The sequence below is a fragment of the Prunus mume genome, linkage group LG8 (assembly GCF_029339155.1).
Source record: "Prunus mume cultivar Tortuosa linkage group LG8, ASM2933915v1, whole genome shotgun sequence".
Classification (NCBI taxonomy): Eukaryota; Viridiplantae; Streptophyta; class Magnoliopsida; order Rosales; family Rosaceae; genus Prunus; species Prunus mume.
The window spans coordinates 13,258,682-13,280,463 of record NC_142705.1 but is presented as its reverse complement, the minus strand read 5'-3'; the positions used below and the strand labels follow the sequence as shown (position 1 = coordinate 13,280,463).

General features: G+C 34.8%; 2 pseudogenes across 1 annotated transcript; both read left to right on the top strand.

Annotated features, from left to right (window-relative positions):
• The first annotated feature begins 17,415 nt into the window (after positions 1-17,415).
• On the top strand, positions 17,416-20,452 carry LOC148914758 (uncharacterized; annotated as a pseudogene). The gene is made up of 2 exons (XR_016122769.1): positions 17,416-19,876; positions 19,959-20,452. The product of XR_016122769.1 is annotated as an uncharacterized LOC148914758 (transcript).
• Positions 20,453-20,827: 375 nt separating this feature from the next.
• On the top strand, positions 20,828-21,343 carry LOC148914757 (uncharacterized; annotated as a pseudogene).
• The last annotated feature ends 439 nt before the right edge of the window (positions 21,344-21,782 follow it).

The following is a 21,782-nucleotide window of genomic DNA, read 5'->3' as shown; positions in this document are numbered from 1 at the left end:
GGATTGTTCCGATTCTGAATTTCTTTTGCACTTTCTAATACATGGATATTAGAATTATTCTAATTCATGACTTCTATTTATGTCGATTTCAAATAACAATTCGTAATCTAATACCTAAAAAAACAGGACTTAGATAGATTGGGAGGGAGGAGTTGATCCCATACCCATTTCTCTCCTTAATGATGCTATATGGGGTGTGTGGATGGTGGCATGGACGGGTGGAGAAAGCAACCAGTAAAGGTAAGGCTGGGCATTTGGACTCGAAACCTGGCCAAACTGCCCAAACCAACCGATGGGTTGGGTTGGTTTGGTTTTTTTCAATTTTTTTTTTGTCACTGGTTTGAACCCAAACCAACCGAAATATATGATTCGGTGTACAATTTGCAATATTCAAAACCACGGTTTAATCAAACCAAACTGAAGATATTAAAAAATATTATATATAATATTATTATAAGAAATATATGTATATATAGATATATAATACATAGTTTCAATCTTTTCTTTTTCTTCTCTCTTAATCTCTTTGTTTGTCTTGTCATTCTTATTTTTGTTTTCACTCCCTCTCCTCGTCTCCCTCTTCTTCTTCTTCTTCTCCATCTCTCCCTATCTTTTTTTTCTTCTTCTCCTCTCCATCGGTTTTATTTCTTCTCTCTCTCTCTCTCTCTCTCTCTCTCTCTAAGAGCCAAAAAATCGAAACCGAACCAAACCAAACCACCAAGTCCGGTTAACCGTAGTGGTCGGTTTTCATTAATTATGGTTTGGTTTCGGTTTTCAAAATAACCAAACTCGAAGCCTTTACGGTTCGGTGTTGGGTTGAGCCCAAAACCGAACCAACCCAAACCGAGCCCAGCCCTAAGTAAAGGTGAAGCCTTGTGGATAATTTGCTTCCTACCTCTCAATTGAAAAGTACTTTATTTTTTTGGTTAATTTTTGTTTGGTATCATGCAGTTGTACTCTTAAGGCATGTTTGTATCCGTGTTTTTAATTTTAACAATGAGGTACCCTATATTTGTAATTTTTTTACAATTTCGTTAGTTGCTAATGTGGCATATATGGACTTACCTTTTTAACTTGCTTAAAATATTGATAAGTGTATTATTTCCTATATTTTTACACCTTTTATATGTAGGTTTTGTGGGGAAAGTTAATTAAAAAGAGTATTATTACTTTACTTTCCTTATTTTCAGCTATTCTGCGCTCTTGGAAGGATTTCAACTGAAAATCAACTTTTCGAATGCATTTTAGTGCAAGACCAATTGTAGAAGAAAGCTAAGACATTGAAGATCATTGTATCAAAGTTTCATAATTTTCTACCAAGCCAAATGCTCCAGACCTGCAAGTCAAGACAGCCTAAGTTGAAATCCCGTCAGAACTGCACTGCTGTGGAAGAGTGAAGATTTGAATATCTTTCCGATTTTTCCTAGTGGTGTGTAATATATGCTTGGAAAGCTTAGAGATAAAGCTACGTTTCTCATATTTTTCCAGAATTTTCTAGGAAGTGGAACAACCCCAAAACGTGCGTGCAAGTTGGCTGACGTGTTTCCAAGTCAAATAAGGATTCTTTCCTAGTTTGTTTCCTTAATTGTTTGAGATTTTGTTTTGCTTTAAGAGAGTTTTTCTAGACCTTTTTGAAGTAGGGTTTAGTTGTTTTATACTATATAAGGTCACCCTAGGATCTCTTCATGGTATCATCTTTTTCCACCATCGTTTTCTCTATCATCTTTTTCCACCATCGTTTTCTCTATCATCTTTTTCCACCAACTTTCATACAACCAGAGAAATATCAGAGGAAGCCAAGAATTTGCTGCTGCATTATTTGAGGAGCTTTTGAAGGTGTTCCTGTGAAGATTTTGAAGATCAAGTCCATCGGCCAAATTGGTTTTATGACAATAATTCTCTTGTTTATATTTTCTTCTGTCATGAACTAATTTCCCTTGCTAGGGCTACGATGTAGCCTAACCATGAATACTCAATTTTTATAGTTATATTAATTCCTTATTATTATCCCATGTTGAGTATTTGTTACTGTTCTTAATGATTTAAATATCTAGCTAATATTTAATTGATGATCCAAGCGGAGACCGAGAGGAGATGTTTGGTGTTTGCTTCTTGTAACAAATACCATGACTTGAATGAGTGCCCGAGAGGGACTAACATGACTCATGCAGTTTTCTTGTAGGTTCTCATAGAACTTAATGGGTTCTTAGTTTTCTAAATCCGTTGCTCGAGAGAGAATGGGTTGTTAATTGAGAATACTTTTGGTTGAGCCCGAGAGGGGATATCGAATGAATTAGGAGAAACCAACTGTCAACAGGGATAGTAATTAGGGTTAATTGGCTATAAGAATTAAGTAGAATTGGTTATGGTGAAATCGGATGCTCTAGTGTCTCATCATCTTAATTTTCTATCGTTAATTAAATTGTTATTTTTCATAATTGTTTTAGCTTTCTTGAATCAATCAATCTTCTTAATTAACTGTTCAAATAAACTTCTAAATTAATCATAATTGGTAGTTAATAGGAAATTACAGTCTTCGTGGGAACGACACTCTACTTATTTCTATATTACTTGTACGAATTGTGCGCTTGCAATAATTTCACAACAAATATTAATAAAATATTAAAAATAAGAAAAAGATTTATAAACATAAAATAAAATAAAAGCACATTAGCCCTAAGCAGCCACCCCCTTCCCCTGAGGCTGTGGGGTGGGCTAGGGTTTGAGGGTCGGGGAAGAGGGTGACAACAACAAAAAACACTGTCCTTTCAGAGCAAAAGAAAAAAAAACACAATTATGATTTCAGGGATGTTGAGCCAAGTGCAACGAAAACAAATGTAAATACAATAAGAAAAATATAGAGAGCTTAGAGACACAAGATTTAACGTGGAAAACCCTTCAATGTGAAGGGAAAAACTGCTGGACAAACTCCAAAATTTCTTCCACTAAAGAAAATGGGATTACAAGCACTAATCTCTCTAATCAATAGAGAATGACCTCAACTCTACTAGCTGAACTCTCTCTCTTACACAGAGAAAAAACACCACTCGCATACTATTTCTTCTTCTCTCTCTACAAAAAATCTGTATAATAGTCACTTAAATAATACAGCGAGCAGACAACCACCTCCTAGAGAATACACCCACCAATTAATTATATGGCTTCTCAAAAAATACCCACGATAGCTGTGTAATAATTATTTGTCTAAAGATGTGCATCTCATACAGATGAGCATTAATGATAAATATTAATTTCACGAGGGGGGAATTCCAACAAGGGACAATCCATTGAACTGTGTTTTGTTTACCCTATGAGCCCATTTTAAAATTATATAATATATATTTGTAGACTGGTAGATAGGTGTATAATTTGTTGGTCGATGGGAGACTAGTAGTTGAGTTGAGAACCCATTTTGCACCACGCCATTTGTTGCACCAGCCAACTAATTGACATCAAAATCAATTCAGTCTCTTTCCGTGTCATCTTCTTCTTTCCCTATCGCCTTTATGTTGTGTGTCTCCACAGGGACCAACTGTCGATTCAGTTTTACCGTACATGAATAAATACTTTTAAACTCTTGAGTTATAATCTCCTAGTGCATATTAGTATTAATTCAAAGTTATGAGTTTATGAACATTGATTGGTAACAAAAGAGTGTATCTATGATTAATCGAGAAGATCAGGGGCGAAGCTACTCATGGGCCAGTAGTGGCCCTTGGCTCTCCAAAATTTCAAATACACGTACAATAGCATGTCATTGCATATAAATATTGCAACAAAACTCTTACATTTCTATTAGTAGTTGTTGATCTAAAACCCTTTTCGGCCCCTTTCACTAATTTAAAAATAATAAGGAAAATCATGATGTGACCTGCGAAGAATTCAGTGCCAACTAACCATCTTTCTCGAGATGTGTGAGTGTGCAAGGTGTGCCAGCACAGCGACCTCAATGGCCGTGCGTGCAAGTGAGTGTAACATATGGTGTTCATGAATGTGCATGATTTTTATTTTCTAACTGAGCGATCGTGGTCACGGAAAGAACACCTCTCGACCCTCAATTCTTTTACGTACCTTGGCGACAAGGCTTTTTTATATTGTTAGCTCTATGTCACCGAGGTTGGCAACTGGACCACACTCTCACAAATAAACTCGAAAAATTAAAAATATTTATGTAGGTATGGATTAAATGATGCTTAAAATAAACTCTGAATTGGAACAAAGACAATCTTATTGATGCATTGAATGAATGTTTACAGTGGATGGTGCTCAAAATTTGATGTACAGATATCTTATTGATATGATATCATACTTTCATGTCACAACAGGATAGATGCATGATGAGCAATCAAAACAAAATAACAATGTCCCGATCAAAAGTTGCATGGTGAAAGTGAAATTATTTATAAAAGAAAAAGTTACCCAAAGTTAAAGAATACCATATTTTTAAAAGACAAAAAATTATTTTCGGTCTTTATAATTTATCATTTTTATCACTTTGGTGCCTGTCATTTTAATTTGATTATTTTTGTCCATTTGTAATTTTAATTTCGAACAATTCAAGGATAATCCGTAATTTTTTTTTATCAAATTACTTTAATACTTTAAGATAATGCCCCTATCAAGAGATATTCCATTGGCCATACTCTAAATTATCTTTTGCTTGCTTACGCATTTCTTTGAAGGAGGAAATTATCTCTTGCAAAATTTCTAGTATCGTTTGCAAGGACTTGTCAAATATATATACTGTCCAACTAAAATAATAGACAGGTGACCAAAAGCAAACTAAAGAAGAATAGATGTATGTGTAAACCTATGCTACATGATAAAGAACCTAGGACCCAAATTATTTGTCAAGTCATTAATTTGTAAATTAGTAGCCTGTGACTGGATGAAAGTATTCTCTCTCTGTCGGTCTGCCTCTCTCTGTGTGTCTCTGTGTCTCTGTGTCTCTGTGTGTGTCTCTGTGTGTGTGTCTGTCTCTCTCTCTCACACACGCACACACACACAAAATACATGCTTATCTTGTTCTTCTATCAAAAGCATTCCAAGGTGTGGTACATTTCTCAACCCACTAGTCGCTCCCCAAACCAAACCTTCCTATGGGCTATATTTGTCCTGAGAATTCCAGTAGCTCTGATACCACTTGTCCTCACATCATCACCCATAGAATTCTAATTTAATGAATTCTTCTTTTCTAAAGAAAGTAGAAAGCCGTCGAACATTCTTTTCAATTAAATTTTCAGTGTTTGGTGTTGACAAGTCCAATATTATAATCCGTGAATATTTGTTAATATTATATCGTATATTATAATACGTGAATTAGTAATAAAATTAAGATATTATTATGGTCACAAATTAATATTTCTCCTCTTTACCAAAATTTTCCTTTTTTACTTTATTTATAGTTTTCAACATTTCTTATAATTCTAAGATGAATCTTCTAATTCCCTAGAAATGCAAAAACAACTCCCTTGTAGATTTCACATTAAACCAATTAAATATGTTCTAATGTTAGAATCCAATCCAATCAAATCCTTCATTTTTATAATGTACAAAAAAAAAACTCGTCAACGAGTCTATAGTTTAGTGGTAAGAGCATTTGTATGCAAATTAATGATCTCAAGTTCGAACTTCAATGGTTAAAAAAAGAATTATCATTAAATCAAACTTAATCTCAAACCTTAATAGAATTAGATGTGAAATGAAATTTTTTCTTCTACAAACATCTTTCAGCGTTGACAAGAGACGTACGAAACCAACTAACTACTTTGAGGTTTGAATCTTCCTTAAAAAAAACTAAACAAAACCTAAATACGATTGAATTTTAAATTCTCCATCCGATATAACTATGTGACCCCACCAAATTCATCAAAACCGATTAAATTAGGTTTGTCCCTTTATATCAATTTGATTGTACATTTAAAACAAAGCCATACGTGTGCAATACATAATAGATCTTGAGAGCGAGGCCCACAATATAGATAAGAGGTTGCATTTTGTATTATCCCTTAGATGGATTTTTTTTTTTAATTTTTTTTTCATAGAACATCTATATCTATATATATAGAGTAAAATGCAGAGAATAATGAAACATTCAAAATACTAAGAAATGTCGATTAGTTAATTAAAACATTAAGAATTGAAATTATTAATTAAACGAAGATAATATGGTAAATTCATATTTTTTCATATTAAAAAAATTAAAATTAAAAACAAAATTAAATAATAGATCTTATTTTTATGAAACATAACTATTTATATTATCTTTTTTTAATTCTAAAAATAAAATAAAAAATAAAAAATAAAAAATAAAACCAATTGGCACATGATGCGAAAGGACTAGTTTAACATAAGACAACACCCATAAATTCATTATATAAATGAGTTTTTGCATACAAGTTACAACACTGCATATATATGAGAGAGGTTAGAATTTACATCATCCTCCTATAAAAGCATGCCTTGTCCTAACCACCCCACTACCCAATCAAAAAGTACAAAACCACGTTACCCATAGAGGGGAAAAGGAGAGAGACAAAGAAGAAAGCTTCTCTCTTTGAAAAGTCACTCACTTTCTCTTTCTGCCCAAAAAAAAATCGCTAGACCAAAAAGCCCAAAAGCAAAATCATATATATTATCAGAATCTAGAGCTGCAGAGTCTTGCAATCTTTGTATGTTATTGGGTTGGGGTTGGTTTGGTGTGAAATTGAATCCTTTTATTTGACTTGTTTGGTTGGAGTTTAAAATGCTGCAGCTGCTATTCGCGGTGGCTTTCTCGGCGGTGCCTTTGACCCTCTACGTGCCGCCGATCCGAAGCATCAACCTGTTCGTGGAGACAATCGAATACTTTCTCCGCAACACCGCCGTTTACAGCATCAGACTCTACCCTCGCCTCCGCCACGCCATCTCTCGTCTCCTCAACTCCTTCCTCCACTTCTCCAGGTAGACCCCACACTCACGCCCGATTTCCTCAATTCTTCTTCAACCCATTACATTGCTCATCTCACCCGACCCGACCCGAACTACCCGAGTTTTTTTTAATTTTATAAATGTTTTGTTTTTTATTGTATGATTTTCTTTTAGTTTTTAGGAGGGATGGGTTTGTAAATTGTGATTTGTTTGTGATGTTTTAATTTTGTTGAAGGGGTTGTTGTTCATGAAATTATATGATTGGGTTGCGAGATTGAACTTTTAATTTTTTTCGTTTTCTTTTTTTGGGATTTAGTCTTCCAAATGGTTGGTTTGTGTATTATTTGCAAAATTAACCCATTATTAATAATTTAATTGGGGTTTCCATAACCTCAAATTATTGCAACTATATCTCTATCTTTCTCTATTGGTGTTGGTTTTCTTGGGTTTTTGTGCTTGTTGAATTATAATTTATTTTCATGGACTTGGAGTATAGATTTTCGGCATAAACACAGCGACGAAAAATGTTTTGAACCCTTAAATTTCTTTAGGAAAATAATAATAATAATAAAAGAAGAACATGCTTAGCCTATCTTTAAGCAGCTTAATTAGCTTCAGCTTCATTCACAATGAGTTGCAAGACCACAACTCTAGAATTAATAAATTATTTTTAAGCACTGAACGTTTCAAGTGAAACCAGCAAACCCAATTTCCAGTTCATTACGAAGCCACTTTTAGCAAAGTTGAAGGAAACTTGGTTGAGGTGAGGAGGGTCAAAAGAAAACAGAGGTGCGCACCAAAACAGGATTGGCACATTTCACATGCGCAGAAGAAGAAGAATTCAAGACAAAAAGAGGTCATAGGCCAACCGAAGATTTCAGCGCACTAGGCTCTACCTCAGCCGTGGGATTTTTTATTTTTAATTTTTCTTTTGGGTAAATTACTCAAATGGTCCTCAAACTTATACCTAATTTACATTTTGGTTCCTCAATTAAATTATTCGTTCAAATAGTCCATCAACTCTATATTATTTGCTCCAGTGGTCCTACCGTCTAATTTTTTGTTATATTTAACCTAATTTTAGGATAAATAATGACCAATTTGCTCTTATATTTAGCGGAAATATTGAAAGAATGTAATGGTTGGACCAATGAAGCGAATAATATAGAGTTGATGGACAATTTAAACGAATAATTTAATTGAGGGACCAAAATATAAATCGAGTATAAGTTTGAGGATCATTTGAGTAATTTATCATTTTCTTTTTTGTGTGTGACCAAATAGCAATATGGCTTTGATTTGAAAGAATGGTCAAAGTAAGACTTTTTTTTTTTTGGTCAATGGTCAAAGTAAGACTAGTAGTCAAAGTAAGACTAGTTCCTTTTTTAATATCTTTTTCTCTTTTTGTCTGAAAACATGTGTAAGGACCTTAGGACTCAATTTTTGGGAGTTGATTTTTCTACTTCCTGTTTGTTCACTTGCACTCTTTTTTATTTTTTTAAAATCAGTTTTGTTATTTTTTATTCTTTCTTTTTCCTATTTTTTTATTTATATTTAATTTTCCAACTTGTACTTTATTTTAATTATTTTTTTCTTCGAGTAAGAAATAATTAACACTGTATATTTGTCTGGGCAAAATTATATGATGCACCTTGCAAAAACTCATGCCCCAGGAATAAACCTTGCAGCCATAGTTTTTTTTGGTTTTTTTGTTTTTAGTTTTAAAAAAGGAAACAAATTTAATGCAAAAGACAATAACATATAGAGATGACCAAGGTGGCTACAAAGAAACAGAAAATCTTAATGTAGGCTAAGGATAGAATAGGAAAGAGAGAGAACAAAATTAAGTATGAAAAAGTAAAAGTTAGTCTAAGTGGACAAAAGAGAAGTGAGAAAATCAGCTGCCTAATATAATATACATATATATATATATATATATATATATATATTTAGTCTTGTGATCCACACTCGCATCTTTTTTTATAATGTATTTTTTTATTTATTTCTAGGAGTAGCAAAGATTGGGAGAAATGTGAATTTGTTATTGTAATTTTAATTTTAATTTCAGCCGAATAGTTTACCTTTTTACTATGGTTTAATATTTTTTTTCTTTCTGTTTTTAGCATTTTAATTATACAAATTTATAAATAAACCTAATCCTAGATATGTATTTATAAAAAAACCCATATTCTTGGGTTTTTTTTGGGCTGTAATAATTTTTTTCTTTCCATTTTGGGTGTTTTAGTGATGGCATTTCTTGCCATAATGGGCTATATATCGATAAATAGACTCCATAAATATGTTATGGTGTATATTGTCGAATATTTTTCCTACTTTTCCCTTCGTCTATTCTTGTTTTGAGAAGTCTTGAAGATACCCTTAGCACCTCTCTTCTGAATCTTAAGCATACCTAATGTAAAAGGAATTTCTTTATGCTCAACTTGTCGATACCATTCGACCCAAAAAAAAAAAAACTTGTCGATACTTGGCTGACTCCACAATCCTCTCAATCTCAATGATAACAGATTTTACCATAACACTCTCTAGGGCTCACACCTATTTCATTGATAAAGAGGGAAAATATAACCGTATCCATTCTCTTTATGGTGGTTCAAACAGGCCCAACAAAAATCTTCAAACAAAAGACTCATACATTTGACATTGAATGTTGTAATTGTTGACTAGTTTTTACTTGGTTAGAATTTTGATTCTTTACTATTTTAGGATTTTGATTACTACTCATTTGTCTAGTTCAATTATAATGGAGATTTATTTCCTATTGTATTTAGGGTTAAACATCTTTGTACTTCCTTATAAATACCTCCATATTGGAGAATAATACATATCCTAAGTATATCTGAAAATTTGTCCTACGTTGTTTGACTTGGCATTAGAGCCTGGTTCTCTTGTGACATGTGCTTGTGTTCTCCTTGCAATTTAAGTGCTCTCCTCTACCCCTTGAAGGGGGAGTGAAAATGATATGTTTATTGATGTATCCTCATTACCTTGATGTATTCCTATTAAGATACAGCCTATTTCTTAACACCGACGACCCTTTCTCTTCAGGGAGAGAGGGGGAATGAAGAGAAGTTTTCGCTGAATTAGGAGAAATTATCCTTTGTCATTCCTTTGTCATTGCTGATGATGTTGATGTGTTTCGATCCGTCTCTACAACATAAAAAAACCATAATCCTAAACACTACCTATTACAGATGCATTATACACCTAGCCTATAATCCTAGCCCGCCGCGGTCGTCTACATTACCATCATCGCCACTGCTTACCTTGCTATTGTCACCGATGCCACCACCCTGACATCCATCACCATGCCGAATGTTGATGGCTTTATTTCTTCACTTGCTTGTGGTTATACTTCACCTACTAATTCTCCGAACCCTATTGTGATGGTTCATACAAAATCATCCACCAATCTACTATTGGGACTCAAATTGAATGGACCTCTTCTGTCGTGCTTACATGATTTTTATGTTCTGCCTTCAAATTGAATGGACCCTTCTGTGTTTTGCTTTTATGTGTTCTGCTATATGCCCTATTTGTTAAGGTTTGCTCTTTTGTTTCTGTTGTGAACGTTCATTTGGTTTGTCAGTTGTTCCACTCATGTTTACGACAATACCTTCTCAACAGTTGTTCGATTTGGTTAATGTAGTATGGTGTTCTATGACTCTCTTGTCAATTTGGGCATGTGAAACATCTTTGCCCCAACTTGAGGGGGACTGTTGGCGAGTCCTTACTTAGTTAGGATTTTGGTTCCTTACTATGTTACGGTTTTAGTTACTTACCCATTTGTCTAGTCGTACTATAATTGAGATTTATTTTCTATTCTAATTTATATTTATTTTCTTTTGTATTTAAAGTTAATACATATTTGTACTTCCTTATAAATACCTCCATATTGGAGAAGAAAACATATCCGAGCATATCTGAAAATTTGCCCTACTTTGTTTGGCTTCACTTACTAGAAGTTGGGGATAATATTGATGCTGCAAATAGTGCGCTGCTGGCCTGTCTTTCTGAAATTCAACATGGTATCAAAGTAAGGCTTCACGTGGTGGGCCCAATAAGCACACGTGCTTCCACGTCACCCAATATATGTTGTCCACGTGTTAGACTTAAAAGTTAGCTATACATGTGAGGGCGTGTTGAGAGTGTTTGTTGCACATTGAAAAGTTAAGGGACTTAGCCTAGGTTTATAAGGAGTTAGGGCTACTCCTCCATTTCCAATTGATTTTAGGGTGGAACCTCAACTTCTTTTATGGTATCAGAGCATGAGGCTCAAGTGGTGGATCCTACAATACAAAAACATGGCCCATATGGATAAGAGTGGGTCGTTTAGGTGGTTGCTCCAACAATACATGAGATCTAGCAATATGATGACCCATCAATATAGAGACACCACCTATACCAATGTGGGCTTGGCTCCACGTGTGGCTTAGTATGTGGTGGTCATACATGAGGGAGCGTGTTGAAGAATATAAGTCCCATATTGGATGATTGACTAAATAAAATACAACTTATAATAAGTGGTTCCACTCCTAATATCATCGGCATTTTGTGATAAAACCCCACACCTATTGGGCTTGGTAGATGGTTAAGTTAGGGATAATATTGATGTTGCTAGTAGTGGGCTACTTGACCCAATATGTGATAGTCACACGTGAGGGAGCCTGTTGAAGAATATAAGTCTCACATTAGATGATTGACTAAATAAAATTCAACTTATAATAAGTGGTTCCACTCCTAATATGATCGAGGCATTTTGTGATAAAATCTCACACCTATTGGGCTTGGTAGATGTTTAAGTTAGAGACAATGTTGGTGTTGCTAGTAGTGGGTTGCTGGCTTGTCTCTATAAAATTTAACAAGGTGAATGGTAAAAGCCATATGAAAAAAGAAAACCTAATTAAAAATTATAAAGCGAAAAAAAAATTTTTTTTTCTCACAAACACTTTCCACTTTTCTCCCTCTCAAACCTTAGCCGCCGCTCCTATTCTATGGGAGGGGGAAGGAAGGTCACTGCCTTTCCTACCCTCTCCTTCCTTCTCTTTCCCTATCTTCTCTCCTCCCCTTCCTTAGTTTTCCTCCCCAACTCCTTATTAACCCAAGTTAGGTTCCCTTAACTTTTCAATGTGGGACAAACACTATCAACACGCCCCCACATGTATGTTGAACTTTCAAGCCTAACACGCGAACAACATATATTGGGTGACTTGGGAGCAAGTGTAGCCATTGGGCCCAACACGTGAAGCCTTGCTCTGATACCATGAAAGAAGAAATCCTCCTGCTTGCTTGCTTTAGTCCATAAATTTCCTTATCAAGTTTGCAAACCATATTCTCTTTTCCCTCCTTTGCAAACTCTTCAGGTTGCCTCATATAATTTTCTTCCTCTAGCTCACCATTCAGGAAGGCAGTTTGGACATCCATTTGATGCAAAAGTAGGTCATAATGCACTACCAAAGCCATAATGATGTAGAAAGAATCTTTGGTGGAAACTGGAGAAAACGTCTCAGTATAATCAATTCCCTCCCTTTGGGTAAATCCTTTGGCTACTAATCTAGCCTTAAATCTTTCGATTCTTTCAACCTTATCCTTCTTTGTCTTGAATACCCATTTCGAGCCCACCAATTTTTGACTATTGTGAGGTTCAACTAATTCCCATACTTGATTATTCTTCATGCTTTCAAGTTCATTCAACATTGCTTCCCTCCATTTGTCTGCATTCTGACTCTCCATTGTTTCTTTAAAATTTATTGGATCAGCTTCATCTCCAATGTCAAAATCTGCTTCTTGTAAGTACACATAATTTGAATTTGCTGTGGATCTTCTTGGTCTGTCAGATCTTCCTCGGTTGTACAGGTTCTTATGGATCATCTAGCTTAGGATTCTCAACAGCTTGTTCTTGTGGTTAAACTCATTCTTCAAATTGAGAATTTTCCAATATAGTTTCACTTAAAGGAATCAAGTGTGTAACACCTTGTTCAGCATTCTCAATCACAACTACATCACATTCTTCTTCAAAATAAAATAAAATAAAATAAAATCTTCATTCCCAGTGGCATTCTCCTCATGCTCTATAAATTTTGCACAACCAGTCTTAACAATTTGGGTACCATAATTTGGACAATAAAATCTAAAACCCTTTGACCTTGTGGGATAACCTATAAAATGATAGCTTATCATTTTAGGATCAAGCTTATTCTCTTGAGGGTTATGGATTCTAGCTTCAGCCTTGCAACCCCATACATGAAGATGTCTCCGGCTAGGCTTTCTGGTAGTCCAAATTTCGAAAGGTGTCTTAGGTACGGAGTTACTAGGCACTCTATAGTTTGTTGTTTTGATCGCCTCTCTCAAAATTGTAGGCAAATCAGTTCTAGAAATCTTGCTAAGAACCATGTCCTTCAAGGTTCGATCCATTTTCTCAGCCACACAATTATGTTGCGGAATTCATGGCGTTGTGTATTGAGCAACTATTCCATTATCTTGTAAATACCTAGCAAAAAGTCCAGCGGTCCTCCTTCATCAAAATGTCCATAATATTCACCCCCTTTGTCTGGCCTCACAATTTTGAGCCTTTTCTCAAGCTGCCTTTCTACTTCAGTTTGGAAAATCTTAAACATTTCAAGAGCTTGAGACTTTTTTTGCTATGAGATACAGATAACCAAAACGAGAATGGTCATCTATAAAAGTGATGAAAAAAAAATGATTTCTATCAATTGTTTTATAGGGAATGGTCCACGAAAACTGTGTGGATGATCTCTAAAAGATCGCTATTGCGAGTTGCACATTTTGTCTTAGTCTTAGTGAGTTTTTCTTTGACACACTCAATACAAATTTCGTCGTCACTTAAAGTCAATGATGGCAAGATTTGTTCCTTAACTAGAATTTTCATTCTTTCCTTTGAAATGTGCCCTAAATGCTTATGCCATAACCCAGTGGATGATCATTCACTTTTAATCATTTTCTTACTCGATTCAGCCATTAAAAATTCACTATCTTTATTATAATTGAGACAATATGATCTATCTTTATTGTCTTTGAATTCTGAGACACAAAAACATCTTTATTGAATTCAAAATAAAACCAAGTCTTAATGATCTTGAAACAGAAATTGAATTTCTCCTTATTTAGGGTACTGAAACTACATCATCCAACTTTAAAATAAAACCCGAATCCAACTTAAAATCAACTACTCCAAAATATTTAATGAAAAACAACAGGTAGTTATCTAATCCTCCTTATCAGAAACTTGCTGCCATGAAAGTGTTGTTCTCCCTAGCAGGGAATGGGTCAAGTACCACTATCTCCCTATTAGTGGTGGCATCAAAAAACTCAACAGGTGATTCAGGTTGGGGTGATGGTTTCACAAACTGCACTAGGAGATTCTTGTATCGAAGTAGCTTGTTGATGTTTCGTCCTCTCCCATAAGCGCATGCACCGAGCTTCATAGCGATCCTAAGACTTCTGAGACTATCCTTTGTAGCCGTGTATATCCTTATAGGTCCTCTATATGGTAGACGATTTCACTACAGCTTAACCCTTTTTTGCCCCAGCTCATCTTCGTGCCGCTTCTTAATTAACTCTATTATGTTCTTCACTAGAATGTCATTCGTGACAAGTTGGCACGAGTGAGACCTATTGAAAGTTAGATGTTTTTCCTTTTCCCTAAGCTCTAGGAGTTGTACTACAAGACACATAAGCGAAAAGGCTAAATTGAATTAAATATAGCCATGAGTGAGATCATAAACGATCTCATTCATTCCGATAATAACTTTAAAATCAAACGTCCATAAATTGAAGTTACTAGTGAATCTTTTCAATTTGCTTGAAATTGATTGATGGAGTGTTTAAAGCTGTAAGGATTTGCAAACAAAAGCATATTTTTTTCCTAGAAACCGATTCTCAAGTTGTTAAGAGAAAACAATTTAACTTTATTCACAAAACTAACAAATAATACAAGCAAGCGTCCTTAATTAAGTATCACACCTTTGTGGCAAGAGATTACTTATAACTTACACAAATAACATGTTATCTTGTGACATCACAAATAAATTACATGATGCAATTTAGGTATGATGCAATTTTCGGTTATTTCTTTAGGGTTTGAGTATTTAGGTTTGGTTTTTCTTATGAAAAGTTTGTTGATTCTCAGAACAAAGACAAACATCTATCTGACTCAGAAAAATAACCAAATAAAACACAATTCAAGAAGGAAAACCCTAAAATTGTAGTGAATAGTGAAAAACTGCATGAACAGTGTTTTACGGGATTTTGGTGTCCGTTTTTGACACAAGATACCTTTCTGAATAGGGAAAAACCTAACTTACACAACTTATAGCTTTGTTATGATATATGGGCATTTTAGGGTTTTAAGGTGACATGCTAGGTCAAAAACGTGTTTAAAGTTTTGAAAATAAGGGGCTGTTCGGTAGGATATTTAGAGGCCCGTCTTTGTTTTTTGAGCCCAAAAACATAGAAAAGGTTTTGGGAGAATGAATTCACACCTAAAGATTAAAAAGTGAAAATGCCAAAATGACGTTCTCTCCATTCTCAACTCTAAATTAGAGAACACAGAATTCTATTTGGGAAAATGGAGAAAACAAGGGAAACAGTACACGCTTCGTCCCTTCATCTTCGTCTCTTCACCGCTTCGCCTTCATCTTCGCTTTGTTCCCTGATCTTCGTCTTCATCGTCATCCCTCGATCTTCATCTTCGTCCCTTCGTCTAAGTCTAAAATAGAAACACGCCCTTCATCTATGAGAAACAGAGAAATTCCCTGCTTCTCACTCTTGCAATCTTCCTACACACCCCGTTGGAAGATCTTGATAAGAAAAATTTGTATAAAATATTTCGTTTTAGATTTGGGTATTTTTGTATGGTGTATCTGAAATTTTTCTTCTTAGATTTCATTTCACACTCACTTGGAAGATCTTGCTACTCAATCTTCTGGAAGATTTTGGTATGAAATTACTCTTTTTCTGCTATTTATGTTTAGATTTGGGTATGAAGAATATGGTGTTATTTGTGTTTAGATTTAGAGTTTTCTTTATGCTAACTTTAATTTCAATTTTGTTTATGTCAATGGTTGAATTTTTTCCCTGTTTTCTGCAATTGATCTTGACTAGGATTGAATTGAATTTTTTTCCCTGTTTTCTGCAATTGATCTTGACTAAGATTGAATTTTTTCTCTGTTTTCTACCTTTGGTTAAGTCAAAAGAGTTGGATCTATTTTCTGGTTTTAGTTTGCTTTATAACTCTGGTTTCAGTCAAACATTTGGTTTTGTCATAGTAGGATGAAACTCTTGAAACAGGAGCTTACTGTTAGATGTAATTGATAGATTGATTGTTGGCTTTATATGTTTTCTGGTTTTAGACGAAACAATGCTTAGTGCATTTGAGAATAAATCTGGACTAGTTTAGGAAGGCTATTTGGTAGTTTCTAGTTGTGCATTACATGATTGAAGGTTGTCATAATTTTCTTTCTTTAAAAGGATATGACGTCCAAGAATGTTGGTGGTCAAGAAAAAATGTCATGGCCTCCAAGATATGAGACAATATTCATACATATATTGCATGAACATGTGAAGAAGGGTGACTTGCAGACATCTACTTTTAAAATAAAAGTTTGGTTAGAAATAAGTGATGACTTGTATGCACAATGTGGACAAAAATGTACTATTCCACAACTTAAATCTAAGTTTAATATACTGCGACGAGTACATCGTGACTTCTCTGATTTGATTAGCATGCGAGATTTGGGTGGGATCCTGTTGCAAACACAATGACTGGCTCAAAGGATGTTCGGGTAAGTTGCTTGAAGGTATTATAATAATATCATATAGAAGTCTTTGTATTATTATTTTTAACTGACTCTGATACATATGAATTGGTTGTGACATTTGATATAAGGGATTTTGGTAGAAATGTCACATGAACTTATACATCAATTTCAATGTCACCTTAAAAAAAAATTTAAGTGAAATGTCACCTTAAGTTTTCAAAATTCATGATTTGTCACCAGAATTTAACGTCATCCAATTTTCCATCCATTTAAAAGGATATTTTAGTCTTTCCAATATGTAAACCTTTGTGTAGCTCTTTTTTCACAAAAAAAAAAAAAAGGTTAAGAACAGTACTTTTATGCCTAAACAACAGTTAGACTTTAGGGTTTCAAATTTTTTTTTAAGGCATATCTGCAAGTTGTCAGCGACATTGGGATTGATGGCTACTCTACGCTACAGAGTCACTGGGAACCCTCCAAACTACGGTAAAGCTTTGCTTTCTACTTGGAAATCTCTGAAGTTTTTGCTTTTTATATGACAACGGGAAATTTGATTCATGGGATCCTTTTTTCTTTCTTTATGTTCTTTGGCTTTATTTATATGCTATTGCTTTGTTTTTGTGCTTTGGGTTAATGTATTGTCCTTTTGCAAGTCAATTACTTTGTTGTGTGGGGATGTATCGACTGCAACTGTTATATTTTATATAAATGTTAATTTGAGTGTTTGTGTAGGTGATTGTGATTCATTTACCATGAAAATTCACTATGAGGGTCACTTTATAAAGCAATGTGATGGGAACTTGAAGTATGTTGTTGGGCATGTGGCTTGGTATGATAATTTAAATCAAGATTTGATGTCAAAATGGGATATTGAGAATTGTGCCGAGAGTTTAGGGTACAGCAAGACGTCAACATATTATTATAGATTACCAAATGGAGGGGAATGTAGGGAATTGAAGAATGACTCTGATTTTTGGGCTTTAGTTACTATATTGCCCCCAAATAGAGTGGGAATTGTGTACATAGTTGATGACAACTTTGTCCCAAATATTGAGAGTCAAGTTGCAATTAATAATTGTGTGGAGTCAAGCCTCAGTCAAGAAGAACCAAAAGTTGATGTAGGTGTAGAAGATGAGGATTCTGAATATGAAGATTCTGACTACGAGCAAAGTGATGCTGAGGATGATAATATTTTTGATGACATTGTAGAGAAATGTGTCAATGAAGGAGGCAATGTTAATGTCTCAAGTAGTGCTGCAGCCTTCCCAAATTTGGAGTTCGAGGATGTTGAAACAGAGTCTGAAAATTCATATGAATTTAAGAGTGGTGGTGAAGAAGATTCTGAGGGTGAAGAAAATGGTGGTACACAAAAAAGGAAATTGCCTAACTTCACTCAATTTAGGAGTGATATGGATATGAAGAATCCACAGTTTAGGTTAGGCATGATGTTTGCTAATAGGAATGAGTTTAAACAGGCAGTAAGATATTATGCTTGTGTTAATGGAAAAGATATTAGATTCACACTAAGAGAGAATTTCAAAGTTCAAGCTAAGTGCAAAAAGCCATGTCTTTGGGTGATTTATGCATCTAAGGTGGATGAGAGTTATACTCTTATGGTAAAGACACTTACTGATTTGCACACATGCCCGAGGGCAGAAAAAATCAAACTATGCACATCGACTTGGTTGTCACATAGGTACATTGAAGAGTTGATTGATAATCCTAAATGGGAAGTGCCAAAATTCCAAGAAGCTGTGCGTAAACAATACAATCTGAATATCACAAAGAACCAAATATATAGAGCAAAAAGTTTGGTGGCTGCTAAGACTGATGGGACTTATGAGGAGCAATATGAAAGGTTATGGGATTATTGTGAGGAGTTAAAGAGAACAAACTCTGGCAGTACAGTTGTTATCAAGACAGAGATGGAAGGTGGAAAACCTATTTTTTCAGAGAATGTATGTATGTTTTGCAGCTCTTAAGAAGGGCTTCATGCAAGGTTGTAGACCAGTTGTGGGGCTAGATGTATGCCACATTAAAGGTCCACATCATGGGCAATTACTTTGTGCTATTAGGATAGATGCCAATAATGGCATGTATCCAATAGCACATGCCATTGTTGAAATAGAAAATAGGTGCACGTGGACTTGGTCCTAGAGATACTCATCAATGATTTGAGGATTGATAATGGGCTTTCTTGGGTCATTATGTCAGACAAGCAGAAAGGTCTACTGGGAGCTGTTGAAGACCTTGTTCCTAGTGTTGAACACAGGCATTGTGTTCGACACTTGTATAATAATTTCAAGAAAGGTCACAATGGAATGGCACTTAAGCAAATACTTTGGGAAGCAGCAAGGGCAACCACCATTCCTGGGTTTAAAGCACATATGACTAGGATGGAAATTGAAGATGGAAGCGCAATAGGATGGTTTGATGACAAGCCTGCAAAGCATTGGAGTAGATCTCATTTTAGGACTACATCAAAATGTGATATCTTGTTGAATAATATGTGTGAGTCTTTTAACAGTGTAATATTAAGTGCAAGAGATAAACCAATATTGACTATGATAGAGAGAATTAGGACATATCTGATGGTGAGAATGGCAAGAATGAGAGAGACTGCAGATAAGTGGACTTGTGATGTTGGCCCTAGGGTGTTTAAAATTGTTGAGAAAAACAAATTAGAAAGTGGTTCTTGCATTCCTTATCTTGCTGGTGACAAGAAGTATCAAGCAAGGCATATTAGTGGGGCACAGTTTGTGGTGGATTTGACGGCCCACACTTGTTCATGTAGGAGGTAGGATCTCACTGGAATTCCTTGTTCTCATGGCATTTCTGCAATACATAGAAGAGAAGAGGATCCATACAACTATGTTCATTCTTGTTACAAGAAACCAGCATTCTTAAGAGCCTACAAGCCTTATATCAACCCAATGGTTGGTGAAGAATATTGGCCAGTGACAAACCATCAGCCTAATAGACCCCCCAAGTATCACAAGCAAGCTGGGAGACCAAGGATGCTCAGATGTAGGGAGCCGGATGAGGTTCGACCTCCTTCAAATCCAAACAAACTTCGAAGATGCTTAATCAAGATCAACTGCAGCAAGTGTGGCCAAGAAGGCCATAATGCTACTACTTGTGAAAGGAGGAAGCAAGCAAAAAGAGCTCAAGTATAAAGATAATGAGATTTTATGTTTTATTTTTATTTCATTAAATATTAAGAAGTTGGTAATGAAATTTGATTTGGTACAGGTGAATGGAGAAGGTGATCGAAGAGGGCAAACTTCAGCAAATCCAAGCCAACAACAGCCATAGACAAATGGAAGAAATAGGACACGTGAAACCTCAACAAATCAAGTGCACTATGTACCAAGAGGAATACAATCTGCACGAAATATGTCTGAATCCAATGCACAAGTCTCAAACCCAAGTTCTTCTTCTACAAGAGCAAGCACAATGAAAACCAATACCAAGTCTTATGCCAATAAGAATAACGTATGGAAACCATAAAGCACTTAGGTTTAATTGGTCTTGGTACCATGCAAAGTTTATTTTACAAACAGATAAAAATTGGGATTATGTTTTGAAGTGCTGTAGCTTTGTGGCCTCAGTATAAGTTGTAGACTTGGTCACGTTTTGAACCTATTTTGTGAACTCATTTTTGCTACTTTTGTTTTGTATATCAATTTCCAGATAATGTCTTTTATAAATTTCTTTCTCAAATTTGAATTAGTACCTATGATTATTTCCCTAAAAAAAATTGAAACCATAAAATTTGAGTGTTGTTCAGGAGTAAAAGTCTTGCTTTTAGGGTTTTAACTCCTTTTTCTTCACCAAAAAATGAGCTTCAAAGAGGGTTTACATCGCTTTATATTTAAATCATTTAAAAAAAAAGAAAAAAGAAAGAGGGTTTACATATTAGAAAGACTAAAATACCCTTTAAAAATGGATGGAAAATCGGATGACATTAAAGTCAGGTGACAAATCATGAATTTTGAAAACTTAAGGTGACATTTCGCTTAAATTTTTTTTTTTTAAGGTGACAAATTGAAACTGATGTATAAGTTTAGATGACATTTCTACAAAAATCCCTTGATATAATATAATTTTCATGGTTTGTTTTACGGGAGATATTCAACACTACAACTACAACCGGCAATTGCATTATGCCTTTAGTCAACTTCCTCCTAACTCAGATGATGAACGTGAGTTAGAAAACAACTTCCTTAACACCGGAGTTCACATTGATGTTGACTTGGATGATGATGGTGACAACCCTCAGCTTGTGAGTGGTAAAGGAAAAAGAAAGTGTGCAACTACTGCTACACCTGAGCGTCGTCCAAAGAAATGGGATAACATGGAATCTTATTTGGATGTTTGCAGTAAAGTTATGAGTCAAAAATTACATCGAGAAAAGGAAAAGAGTCTTGAGGCATCTAGAACCTCTAAGGAGATGTATTCGATTGAAGAATGCATAGGCATTGTTGAGACAATGGGAGACGTTGATAACGATACATTCAACAAGATGCTAGAAAAGATTGTGCTTATTAAATGGAGGAAAATCTTTTTACAATGCCAGCAGCAAGGAAGAGAGCTTGGTTGGCTAGTCTTTAGGATTACTACTTATGTTTGTTGTTGAGAGGATATTTATGAATTGTTTGTTATTATATTTGAGGTTTGTGACTTTAATTTTGTATGCATATTTATGGATTTTTATGACTTTAATTTGTATGCATATTTATGGATTTTTGTGAATTTAATTTGTATGCATATTCACAGAATTTTGTGAATTTAATTTGTATGCATATTTTCAGATTTTTGTGAATTTAATTTGTATGCATATTTTCAGATTTTTGGGAATTTAATTTGTATGCATATTTGAAGGTACTAGACATGTCTATAAGGAATGAAGACAATCACTCTGATAGTGATTCAGATCTTGAAGAAATGGCGCGTCATATGATAATTTGTATGCATATTTATGAATATTTGCAATCATATGTAGATAGAACTCCATGTCATAACTCTGTTTTATCTAGGCATGAATATGTTCAAGAGTTGTTGAATGGGCATCCA